This window comes from Grammomys surdaster, unplaced genomic scaffold, assembly GCF_004785775.1.
Source record: "Grammomys surdaster isolate TR1022 unplaced genomic scaffold, NIH_TR_1.0 213, whole genome shotgun sequence".
NCBI lineage: Eukaryota > Metazoa > Chordata > Mammalia > Rodentia > Muridae > Grammomys > Grammomys surdaster.
Window position 1 is genome coordinate 1,226,425 of NW_021604658.1, and position 14,163 is coordinate 1,240,587.

General features: G+C 38.0%; 1 protein-coding gene across 1 annotated transcript in view; it reads right to left on the reverse strand.

The window, feature by feature from the left end:
• The window catches only part of Aatf (apoptosis antagonizing transcription factor), a 91,677-nt gene that overhangs the window by 55,227 nt on the left and 22,287 nt on the right, over nt 1-14,163 (reverse strand). The window lies entirely within an intron of this gene.

Sequence of the window (14,163 nt, forward strand, 5' to 3'; positions counted from 1 at the left end):
TGAGCTGAGCTGAGCTGAGCTGAGCTGAGCTGAGCTGAGCTGAGCTGCAAATAGTCTCTCAACCTCTCAAACAAATCCTACAGAAAGTCTCTGTCCACATACAAAACCCAACTTAGGGGTCTAGGAGCATGGCTCAGTGGGTAAAGCATCTGCTGTATAAGCACAAGGACTAGAGTTCAGATCCCCAGACTTAGGAATGCTGAGATGGGATCCCCAGAAGAAGCTGGCTAACTAGACACAACACAACAGTAAGCTCCGGGCTTAAGTAAGAGACCATGCCTCTTGTAAATAAGGCGAAGAACCACCAAAGAAGATATCTCCCTGATGTTGGTCTCTGATCTCCACTAGCCAGGAGGAACTTTATGACCTAAAACAACTTTATACACTTTTACATTATCTGTATATAAAGCTATATCAATACAATGTCCTTATATAAATGAGATTCCTAATCATAACTTTTATAAATTCTATAATCCTTTCATAACCAGTGTACATTCATGCAATTTGAAAGGATTTACAATATTTTCTAAAAATTCCAAATACCTGTGTGCCAGACCAAGATTATCAACTAATTACTCTCTATCTTTAAAAACAAAACAAAAATGTAGGCTTTCCATCATAAAGATGAAGAACAAATATAAATCAGAGCCAGAAATGGTACCTCATATACTCAGACCATGCAGGGCTGAGGCAGGGAGAATCATAAGACTGACCTGAATGTACAGCAAAGTATTTCATAAAAAGAAGCATATAAACTCTCATATAGAGCCATTTCTCTGTAAATCAGCTTTCTGGAAATGGATAAATATAGATAAAATGAATAGAATAAAACAAACATTACTAAAAAATAAAAAGTAGAAGAAAAAAGAAGGAGCTGGGTGTGGTGGTGTACACCTTTGATCCCAGCGCTTGGGAGGCAGAGGCAAGTGGTTCTCTGAGTGCCAGCCTGGTCTACAGAGTGAGGTCCAGGACAGCCAAGGCTGTTATACAGAGAAACCCTGTCTTGCCAAAAAAAGTAAAAATAAAAGGCTGAGGATATAACAATTTTAAAGGCAAAACTTCCTTCCTAGGAAAGCACTGAGAAGAAAGCCCATGACAACAGATGTGGGGGATGGGATCTCGCTCTGCCACTGTTTTACATTATTCTCTAGCAGACACAGGCTTGGTTTTGTGTTTCTGTAGGATGATGCACTGTGAGCACTCACATAGTCATGGGAGTATGCTCAGTTTTGTTTTTTTCTGTGCTAAAGATTAAGTCTAGGGCTTCACATGCTGCTAGGCAAGTACAGTAACTTTATAAGAGATAAATACCATTTCCCAAAGTGAAACCACACATCCGTTTTGTTTATGAAAAACTGATTCAATTGAAACCATGGAGTAGAAAAGATCACACATACTCTTTCATCAGAGGCTCTTAGCTCCAAATCTTTAGATTGGAGTACACATCCTGCAGTAACTGCAAAAATCAGGAAAGTAAAAAGGGGCCACTGCCAGGGTGGGGAACAGAAAAACAATAAAGAGGAAACGAGGGAACAACTGAACTGATCAGTAAAAGGGGAACAAAGTGGAGGCTCAAACTAGGGAGGTAGGAGGGAGATAAGCACAGAAGAAGGAAGGAGGAAGGCAAAATAATAGTAAGGGTATCTGATAAAGTCATAAGGAATCATATTATTAACTATTTACTTAAAAAATTTTAATGCATGTTAGTACAAATATAAATATATATATAGTTTGAATGAAATTTTCTCACCTGGGTTCACAATCTCCCCACCAAGAACCAAAGAAGCCCCAACAAAAAACAGGCATGAGAAGACTTCTCTTGAGTTATTGGTCAGGATTGTCTAAGAGACACCCAAAGGTAGAAGGTTAAATCCCTATTGCTGAAGACATCATGCACTTCAGACCCAGGGCCCAGAGGTCCTAGAGATGGAACTGACCTGAATGCTTCCTCCCTGAGGACTAGCTTTCATGTACCCAAAGGTGCGATGCAAACTTCCAGAGGAGAAAAGCAACTAATAACTCAGCTATGATGCCTATGAACCACAACAACCAGCATGGCACAATAACCATAAAGATGCAGTAGTTGCATACCTTGGCAGTAACCAACAGCTTCTCAGTGTACTTAAGATCCAGTCAACAAAAAGAAAACCATGCCTGGTATTGGAAACTAGCAAACTAACCATGCCCAGTGAAGTCATGGATCTCGGAGGAGAATCTACAACTACCAATTTACAAACCACAAACCCTAAATACACTCTAAATATCTGTCTTTATACCCACAGATAAGTATAGTCCTCACTCCTCATCAAGGAAACTTCTTTTTATAACAGATGGAGATCATTCCATAAAAATCTCAGCCAATCAAAATGCAGAGATGTGGAGACTACTCCCAAAGGATGCATCTGAACCTAAGACTCAGGAACAAACATTAAGAGAGGGTGGAAGATTTTTAAGAGCCATAGGAACAGGGAGATTGCTGTGAGATTATGTCTCCTAGTAATATCTGGAGTTACACTCATAGAGTCTCACCAACATGACTGTCTAACCATGAGATGAACAAGTTCAATGATAGACATGTCAAAGTAGGCAAGGGAAAGCCCATGAGGCTTCATTCCTAGACAAAGAACTACAGGCAAATTAGGAATGCCGAGAGCAGGAGAAATAGTCTTCTCCAGGGAAGAACACACCTATTAACTATCCAATACCAAATGGTTTGCTCTGAATACACACACACACACACGCAACATTACACGGACTGAGAAACCAATATTTATATATACATATGCATACATACATATATACATACTTATATTCACATATACACGCATACATGCATATAATAAGTAATGAAAAAAGAGGCCATGAATTTGAACTAGAAAGGAGGGGTAGGTATATGAGAGGGTTTGGAGGGAGAAAAGGGAAAAGAGAAATGATATAATTACATTCTCAAAGGGAAAAAAAAAAATCGCTCGAACCAAGTAAGCACTGAGAAAATAAAAATGAAAAAACAAGCCAGGTGTGGTAGTGCCTGCCGGTAACAGAAGCACTTGTGAAGTTGAAGCATGAGGATCACAACTTAAGAACAGCCTGGGCTACATAACAAAACCTGTTCTCATAGAGACAGATGTACCGATCACCAGACTAAACCTTAGGTTAAGAATATGCCAGTTGTCTCGGACTTTCTTCTCTCCCTCTGACCCCTTTCTGCCTCTTTCTCCTTCCCCTCCCCTTCCCCTCTCTGTGTTCCCAGACAGACTCTTCCCTTCTCTTTCTTTCTTTCTCTCTGTTCTCTATCCCCCCCCTCTCTCTACCTCTATTCCCTTCTGAACCCCCCTTCCCATTCCCCCAGATAAACTCTATTCTATACTTAAAAAACAAAAACAAAAACAAAGAATACACCAATTGTATAAAAGTAACATAACTCCACTAACAGAAAGGGACTAAAATACTGAGATTCATAGATGAGAAGAAATGGAGAATTATCATTTAGTAGTACAATTTGGGGTATGAACATGTTCTAGAGACAGTACTAATGGTTGGTACGATATAAATTGTACTTAATGACACTAAGCTATACTATACATTTTAAATGGTTTAATAGAGGCTAAGTTTATGTAAAAATAGCTCAACACAATAAAAGCAACAACAAAACTGATATAGTTCACTAGTTGAGCAGTTATGTAGCATGAAAAGGGTCTTGGGTTCAAACCAGCACCACCATCCAAAAATCAACCAAAAAAGACCTAAAACACAATGACTTAAAGCCCAAGTTCACAGCACTGTAAATAATTCTAATTATTCCTTATAGGGAGCAAAATACTTGCAATATTTCAAACTAAGTTTATTCAAAAAGATCAGACAAATAGAATATTAATTAAACTTTAAAAGTAAGCACAGTATGGCAGATAACCCCTGATAACCTTAAGTGAAGTAACTAATCAGAAACAAACAAAACTATCAATAATTCCAGTTCTAGGAGATTCAATGCCCTCTTCTGACCTCAACAGGCACCAGGCACATATGTGGTACACATACATATGCAGGCAAAATACTCACATACATAAAAAATTAGTTAAAAGTATTTTTAAAAGAAAGATGCTTCAAAACAGTGTGCCATGGCTGCTTGGCAAGTTTCAGTCCAACTCCAACATGTGGCATAACGAAGAATGTAAAGGAATCTAAGGAAACACAACTTTTCCTTCCTTTCTTCCTTCCTTCCTTCTTTCTTTCCTTTTTTTTTTTTCTCAAGGTATATTATTTCTGTGTAGCCCTGGCTGTCCTCAAACTCAGTGATCTGCCTCCCTGTGCCTCCTGAGTGCTGGGATTAAAGGGGTGCACCACTGCTGCCCAGAGAAAGATGACAGTTTTTAAGGGCCACTCTCAAGGACTTATTGTTTTGTCCCAGTTGTTTTTTGTTTTGTTTTGTTTTTTAATCTACTGCGGATGCATTCAACATTATCAATCCAACAAGAAAGTAGAGAGCCAGTATCAGTAAATCAAAGTGCTTTTCTGTTAACACTCATATGTTCTCATTTCTTACACACTTTCACCCATTCAGAAAGTAGCCCTTAAGTATAAGCTCCATTCAACATGTCAAGAGACTGGTCAGAAATGAACCCCATAATCACTTATGTTTGTAAGCCCCCTAACCTTATACACACAGAGTTAATCAAGTCAATTATCACAGTGGCCACTACACACATGGGTGACTTCCAACAGACTTAGAAAACAGGACTCAATTTTCACTTCTTTATAAATATGAAGCCCACACTTCTGTTTAGTGTACAAAAGCTGGGTTGGTATGATGCTTCACCCAGTAAAAGTACTTACTATTGAGCCTAATGATCTAAGTTTAATCCCTGGAACCCACATGGAGGAAGGAGAGAACTGACTCCTGCAAGAAGTCCTTTGACCTCCACAGATGAGCAAGGTATCCACACCAACAACTGCCCACATCCCACTTATAAAGAGATGCTGTGTAAAACCTACAGACACAATGGAGCAATCTTTTGCTGAAGGTAAAAGCCTCCACAAAGCCACTGATGGAGAGTGAAGAATCTGAATACTCAAATCCAACAGTGAATTCTTCAAATTCTTCCCAGGGAAAACAAATAAATATCCTCTTTATTATTCATACAGAACTGAATTCTATTTGTCCAACACTATGAATAATAGATAAACTGAAATCAACAGTTTCTAATTCACCTCTAATTTTTCTGCTAACGATTACAGAGTTTAAAAGTTAAGAGATGAAATGAAGACTCAATGTTCGAGACCTCTTGGCATATGGCCACAAAACAAATGGAGACTGTCAAGGATATTTGTGTTTAGTTTGCCCTACATGGTCCATTTCCAGAAGCCTTTTTCTTAAGAGATTAAGAAAGACATATGCTTTCCCACACCAGCAAGACTCAATATAAGCAGCTACCAGTGTTAGGAATAATTCTGAGTACAGAACAAGGGAAAGAGTATTTTACTGAGAGTCCAGAGCCCAAAGGGACTGATTTAATCTCTTTGAGGCTCAGTTTTCTCACCTATATAATGTAGATAACTCTTTCCCTGTTGATCTCATAAAATGAGGTAAAAAACAATAGCTGTATTATTATTTACTGACATATATTGAATATTTTCCTAAATCTTTGGAAAGAGGTCTGTTACTGTGAAACCATCGTCTCCTACATGGTCAAAATCTTTTAAGAGCTGCATGTGCTGAGCTACAGCACTAGGACTAGACTGAACTGGACTGGATTGGACTGGTATTCAGTGATCCCAATATTCATTTACATATTACTCATTTGCAAGCATTTCTATAAATGTCATCAGTCTAAAAATCATCTTCATCTAACAAGTTTATTTTTCCTGATCCATCTAAACTGCCCAATACTAACAAAATTGTAGGCACAGAATCAGTTTGGATGTGTGCTAATTAGATTATAAACTAGCAAGTAAATTTCTGGCAGTGGAAGGAGGGGAAATGAGAAGTGTATGAATGTGTAAAGTAAACTGAAGCTAGCCTTTCCACTTTTAAAAAGTCTACACAGTCACTGTAAATAAATACACAAACACACAATTATTTACATCCAAGCACACACAAGCACACACACGCCCTCCATCACCCCAGACGGATGCACTGAGCTGGAATTTGCACATTATAAGAGTGTCTTTTTTTTCTGATCAAAAGTAACTCCAAAACTCGAGCTAAAGTACAGGTCAAAATGACACAAGAAAGACTGGCCAAGAACAATACTTTTCATTCAAATCCACACAAGCCTGCCACTTGCACTAGTCATCCCCAGCAATTAATCCCCCAAGAAAGACGTTTGATTAAATCTTTTCAAGCAAATCCTTTGCTTTGCTTTTGTTAGTTCACTTCTTGTCAACATCTATTAAAATATGCCTTTAATTCTCCCACAATCTTAAAAAACACCGATTCCACTGTCTTCAACTTTAATCAACTGTATGGCCAGCATTTTTCATTTCATAATAATGTGCTGCTTGGAATTCAAGAGGCAGGCTCAGCATCAATCATCTGGTAAGAATTTTTCCACTGCAATAAATATGCAAATGAGGAGAGCCAGTCAGTCGTATTTCAGGCCCGACTTGCTAGTGTTTTAAAAAAGACACAAATTTATTAATTGCCGGTGGCCAGAGGAATCCTATTACTTTGGGCATTGATTACAAAGCTGTGTGAGTGATTATTGTGCAACTCGCGGGCTACCCAGGCATGAGGAAAAATTATTAAAGCAAGGCAGAGATTATCAACTCAGAATAACAATAAGCCTTAACATTTAGGCCCTAACTTCTTCAACAAAGAATTACGTGAAGGCTTCACTGTATCATAATTCCAAATTCTGTCAGTATTACTGTTTGGGCTTGTTCTATATTCCCCAAGCAGAATGGCGTTACCAGTAAGAAAGAGGACTGCAGGTTACAATTCCTCAACAACCACCATTTGGATGAATGGCTATTATTTCAAATGTATATCCAACTAGGATTTGTATATTTCTATGTAAGGATGCAGATACTCAGGTGTACACATTCTTACATGCACAGATTTAGACAAACGGGCAACTGTGGCAGGCACTGTGGCTCTGACTGGACAGTGGAGGGAGACAGGCACCCCTGTAATGGCTATTTCTGTGGAGCAAAAGTACAGTTTTCTTAATGGTATAAAAACAACAACAAGTTTTTGAAGCAGAGTATGGGGACTTATATTCTAAAATCATGAATGCTAAGCCATAAGCCGACTTGGGTTTTCAAACCTCAGAGGGCACGGCTTTAGAAGACGTGCAGCCTGTGGAAGAGTCTGTGGAGAAAACAGCTTGATGGGCTAATTCAGAATGCAAAGTGTTTTTGTAAGAAACATTCAACTCAAGATATATTAAATAAAATAAGAAAGAGGACTCAGTGGACAAAACTTATTTTTTTTTTCTTTTAAGAGAATGATGTGGGGAATTGGGGAAGTGAGTAGAAGTTAAAATGAGGGAGAGATGAAGAGACATACAGTGAAATATATGCTTAGTGAGCCCCTGTGCAGAAGGAAACAAAAAAGAAAAAATCTTCAACATTTTACATTACTGCCACACTAAGTAACATGATAAATAGAGTACATTTGAGTTCTGTGGAGGGACATCCCACTCAAGCTGTAATTTCTGACCAGGCATGAATTTATAAGGAGGAGAAAGGAACTGCAGAATTTCTTAGGTTTCCCTGAATACTCTCTCAAACACCTTGATGAAGTGTCAATAAATCCTTAAAAAGCCCTATAGGACACAACAATCTAACTGATCAATGTACTTCCGGAAATCCTCGACAGTTACCTTCCTGCACAGGTCCTAGACAGCCTCCACTGCTCTTGAATACTTTGCTAAAAAGGAAAATTCATTTCCCCCCTTTAAATAGAAAGAGTAAATATTCAGAATACAAGGTACTTAAAATCCGAGTTTATTTACAAGTGATTATTTAAACTGCCGAGCAGTAGTTACCCAGGAAGAGTGGGGATACTTTCATTTGTATTTGATATACTTTTGAACCGTTTGAATATTTTATAAGCATACATTACTTTCATAATTTAAAATTTTATTAAAATTTAAAGTAAACTGTGAAGTAAGGAAAGTTATTAAAAATAAAATTAGAACCAAAACCTAAGCAACCCTCTCTTAATTCATGTAAAATAGGCTGAGAAGCCCCACCAACGTAATGGTAGGACTTCTATTTCTAAAAAACATATGATTCTTTCCTATTGTAAAACTGAGCCTGACCAAATTCTCAAAATCCTATGAGCGTACAAATAAATTCAATGAAAAGTGACATACAAGTATATCCAATGGAAAGGGGGTTTAGAAAGTACCTTTTTGAAACAAGATTTCATGTAGAATTAGTCACTTTTATCTAAGGGTCACTTCTATCATTAGCAAAATCACCACATTCTACTATGAGTTTGATTTGTTTTTTCTTCCCTCCTCCCACTCTCTTTTGTTCTGTTTGTTTGCTTGTTTGAAATTTTTTTTTTTTTATGTATGAATATATTGTCATTCTCTTCGGACACATCAGAAGAGGGCATCAGATCTCACTACAGATGGTTGTGAGCCACCATGTGGCTGCTGGGAATTGATCTCCGTACCTCTGGAAAAGCAGTCAGTGCTCTTAACCACTAAGCCATCTCTCCAACCCCCTCCCTAACCCAACCCCACCCCACTCCCACTAGCACATCACCTGGGCCAGAATGAATTTCTATGAATGTTTTCATCTCAGAAAGTCAACACAAAATACCTGACCACACTATTATGTCTAAAATGTAAATGCAAACAGAAGATGACCTCTCAAGGATGACCATGAACTTCTGATCAGCCTTTAGAGTGCTAAGACTGAAGGCCTGCAGTAGGGGGTGGGGGGAAAAGGGATAACATCGGAAATGTAAATAAGTAGAATATCCAAATTTGAAAAAATACATTAAAAAATATTAGGCTTCAGAAACCAGAAAAGAAAAAGAATAGAAGAAGGAGGGGGGGGAGAGGAAGAGGAAGAGGAAGAGGAAGAAGAGGAAGAAGAAGGAGGAGGAAGAGGAAGAGGAGGAGGAGGAGGAGGAGGAAGAAGAAGAGGAGGAGGAGGAGGGGGAGGAAGAAGAAGAGGAGGAGGAAGAGGGGGAGGAGGAGGAGGAAGAGGGGGAGGAAGAGGAGGAAGGGGAGGAAGAAGAGGAGGAGGAGGAGGAGGAGGAAGAAGAGGAGGAAGAGGGAGGAGGCCTGCAGTAGTACATCCAACCCATGCTAGCAAACACTGTATTTACTGGGCTACACCCCAGCTCCAGGTTTAGGAACTTAAAATCATAAAATAAGCACATTCTCATGAAGACTTAGTGATTATTAGTACATAATAAACTGAGCCATAAAATTTCAAACAATGTCTCAATTGTGTTTCTTTGAGTACTAGTGAGACCAAGGGTTATTTATTCAGTAACTCAGAATGAATCACTTTGAGAGGTTGTATTCATATAAAAACCATATAAATGCTTTCTGCATTCAAAGTAGTTTACTAAAACCCACATCTTCCTATGAACACTCTGAAACCAAAGGCTACATATACTCCCTTGCTATGCTTAGGACTGGTAAATGGTGAAGTTCGTGCTGCTAAATACATATAAATAGAGGTGAATCTATACTATATTGATAAATATGTATACTCCAGTGACAGTCAAATTTATTTTTGTTGTACGTGTGTTTTGTGTTTTTGCGTTTGGCCACAAGGATTTCACATAGTAGCCCAGGCTGGCCTCAAATTCTGTATATAGCCAGGGTGATCTTGAACTCTTGATACTTGTGACTCCTTTCCAAATGCTGGAATCATGGGCAGGCACTACATACCGTAACTGCCTAATCTTGACATATAAATTTTATATGTTAATTTCAAGACTTCCAATAACTGAACATATAATCTAATATTTATTCATATAATCCTTTCAAGAAGAAACAAATACTGTGGCCAAAGGCCTATATACCCTAAGAAAAGACTCCATTATCTCATTTAAATCCTTCCAGTAGCCTTTTGGGGTAGATACTGTTACTCTATCTCCGTTTTAATATGAAAAAAAGTTACTAAGCTTAAAAAAAAAAAGAAGTAAGTTTTTGTTTTCTCTTTTTTATTTACTTTAATCTTATATACATTGGTGTTTTGCCTGCATGTATTTCTGTGTGAGGTTGTTAGACTCCCTGGAATTGAAGTTACAGTTTTGAGCTGCCATGTGGGTGCTGGGAACTGAACCTGGGTCCTCTGTAAGAACATTCAGCACTCTTAATCCCCGAGCCATCTCTCTAGCCACTGAAGTTTTGTTTTCTATATTAATGCATCCTTCTGGATTATGAAGCAAAACTCCAGGGGGAACCAAGTGCAGTCAAATTCCAGTTCCTAGATTGCTGGGAGCATGACTTAGCTGTATAGCACTTGCCTGAATGCACAAGGCCCTGAGTTTAATCTCTAGCACAGATTAAACAAACAAATAATTATCTTAAATATTTTCTTTCTGAGATTGTGTGACTTCACTTAATATTATTATACATTCTAAGTACATCTATTTCCCTCCAAATTCTTAAAGCTAACTAGTTCTTCATTTTATAAAAAATCCAATGCAAAGTTTGCCAGCTTTTGTTCTGAATGACCACCCTAACTACACAGAAGTTCATTGAATTGTAAAGTCTTTGGGTCTGATTCAGTGTGTGATTTCTTTTCTGCAGCATTTTTATCATAAATTTAAAAATAATAATTATTACAGAAATGCTTTAAGATAAATTTAACTATGTATTATATGGAGAAGGTGCACATGAGTGTAGGAGCCCAAAAGAGGGCATAAGAGGTCCTGAAGCTGGAATTATAGGCAATTGCAAGCCAGCAATGATGCTGGAAACACAACTCTGTTCCTCTGTAAGAACAGGAAGCATTGTCAAACACTGAGCTTTCTCAATTCCCAAAATCTTTCTTCAATTACTAAAGCATAGCAAAATTTCCCATTTCAGTATCACCACTTAATAAGAAAACACTAGTGAAACTCTATTAAAATGTTTCATCCAAATTTGGTTTCCACAATTGAAAACACAATGTAAGAAAATGAAAGGAAGCCCAAATATCAAAAACAAAACCAAGTCGCACTAGGAAGAAATAAAGGAACAAGTGTATCTTGAAAAAGCTGTGCTAAGGAATGGAATAATAAGTCTCAAATTTTCAAATAGCCAAACACAGACAAGAAGCTTAAAGTTATACTTTTAAAAAAAAGTGAAACAATTGAGACATTTAAAAAAAATAACTGTGATAAATGACATCTAACATTAAGCTCACTGCAATCAATTTCTTGGCCTGGGGATGAAGCTCATAGGTATAGCACTATCCAAGAACATGTAAAACTCTCGGTTCCCTAATACTACAAAAATATACATACATATCAATAAATTTTTTTCTGATAATTCTTGATGCTGTCGAGAATTTAACGAAAAGTCTATTCACAACAGATGAGAGTTTAATTAGCTCTGTACATCAAGAAAGCACTCAGGTAAAATGTATCAAAATTATACACATGTATGTTTCCTTCCACAGCAAGAAATTAATCATAAAGAAACAAATTTTAAAGCAAAGAGATAGGAACAAAAAGTATCCTCAGCATTGTTTGTAATAAAGTTGAAAAAAAGTACAAAAATTTTTGTTGCCCATTTGTAAGGAACTGCTTAATTTTATCTTAGTCAGAAATATTCTTGTGTAACAGTTGAAAAGGGTATGTATAAATGGAGCTTGGTTTAAACAAACCAAACCATGGGGGAAAAAAAAGCAATCTGAGTATGGAATGGGCACATTACGACATTACTAGGACTATTAACTTGCTTAGGTGAGATGATTGCCTAAGAAATGTCCTCATTTTTTAAAAAGGCATATACTTAAATATTTATAGGCAACATGGTCTTATGACTGTTATTAACAAACTATTTCAAAAAGAGCAAAGAAAGAGGGGTTGGGTGTACACAACAAATACAGGACACCCAAGGCATGAGCTCACTTACACTGTTTTTACATTTTTACTGAAAGAAAGTATCTGAAAGGATATACAATAAGGAGATGTGTTAAAAATGGCTCTACTAGGCAGTGGTGGCACATGCCTTTAATCCCAGCACTCAGCAGAGGCAGGAGGATCTCTGAGTTCAAAGTCAGCCATGTCTGAAGAGTGAGTTCCAAGCCAGTGCTACACAGAGAAACCCTGTCTCAGGAATAAAATAAAACAAGAAAAGAATGGTTATCTCTAGAGAAACATATTGAAAACAGAAATAATTGTCACATTCTACAGTGTGTATTTCAGTGTTGAGGTAGGAGAAGCATATTCAATTTTGTTAGAAAAAATATCTGAAACAAAGTTTTATGACTTTAAAAAATTTTTTTAGAAATGTTTTAATCTATGTGTATGACTGTATGCCACATGAACAGGTGTACAGAAGCCAGAGGAGGGCACTGGAACCCTGGAGCTTGAGTGACAGGCAGTTATAAGCCGTCCAGCTTGCATGTTGGGAATTGAACTCCAGTCTTCTGAAAGAGCAGCAAGCTCTTTTAATTGCTGAGCCACTTCCCTAGTTCTTCTGATTTATTTAAAAGGGAAATGAAGATCAAATAAAGCAAAGTCTGGCAGGGTGGAGCATGTCTATAATCTGAGAACTCAAGAAGCTGAGGCAGTCACAAGTTTGAGGCCAGCCTGATCTGTATAGCAAGTAGCAAGTTTGCAAGACTCTAAAACAAACAAATAAATAAAAATAATAAAATAAACATCTTCAAAAATATAAAGAGATGGGGTTGGAAGCCGGGCGGTGGTGGCGCACGCCTTTAATCCCAGCACTTGGGAGGCAGAGGCAGGCGGATCTCTGAGTTTGAGAGTTCAAGGCTAGCCTGGTCTACAGAGTGAGTTCCAGGATAGCCAAGGCTACACAGAGAAACCCTGTCTCGAAAAACCAAACCAAAAAGAGAGAGAGGGGGGGGGGGGGAGTTTGGAGATATGGTTCAATGATCAAGAGCCCTAGTTGTTCTTTCAAAAGATCCAAGTTCGATTCCCAACACCTATACAGTGACTCACAATTGTCTGTGACTTCAATTCTAGGAGATCTGACACCCTCTATGAACACCAGGCACACATGTGATGCACAGACATACATGCAGGCAAACATCCATACACATAAAAGTTAATTAGAAGAGGAGAAGGAGAAGGACAAAGAGGAGGAGGCCGGATGTGGCAGTGCACACCTTTAATCCCAGCATTTCAGAGGCAGAAGCAGGTGATCTCTGTGAGTTTGAAGCCAGCCTGGTCTTTATAATGAGTTCACAGCCAGAGCTACACAGAGACCCTGTCTCAAAAAAAAAAAAAAAAAAACTACCTATCTACCTACCTAAGGAGGGTGTCTTCTTCTAAGGTAAATTTAATTCTCTGTAACAATAAAAATAATCTAGCAAAAAGAAGTAGCAAGTTAAAGTCAAACCCCAGGAACCTGTATGATGACATACATATTAGTCTTAGTACTTGGGAGAGCTAATATGGGAGGATCCTGAGTTCAAAGTCAACCTGGGCCTCAGAATGAAAGCCTGTATCCATAAAAGGAAGGGAGGAAAGGAAGGAGGGAGGGAGGGAGGGAGGGAGGAAGGGAGGGAGGGAGGGAGGGAGGGAGGGAAAAAGGAGAAGGAGAAGGGAAAGAGGAAGAGGATAAAGGAAGAAGAGGAGGGGAAGGAAGAAGAGAGAATAACTAGGAGGAATAAGAGGTAGTTTTCAGATTGACTGACAAGAAAAGCATCCATCCCTAGAACCAGTTTAAATTTCTTCCTATTTGATTCATAAAGGAAATAACAAGGACCAATAACTATAAGGTAGAAAATACTTGCCCTCATTAAATACTGTGAAATGTAAATTAAAAGAAATGTAAATTAAAATATGCACACCATTTTCCACTTATTAAAGCAGCAAAGATGAAACAAAATTATAATACCCAGTGTTGACAAGGATAGGAAACTGATGTTAATATAAGTAAGACAAGAGTGTAAACTTTTCTGGAGGGCAGTTTAGTGATAGGGATCAAAAGCCTTAGAATTTCAACTCTCCTAGAAAATGCACGGATTCCAGGTCTAGATTTATTTTCTGCAACAAGGTGATCCTGA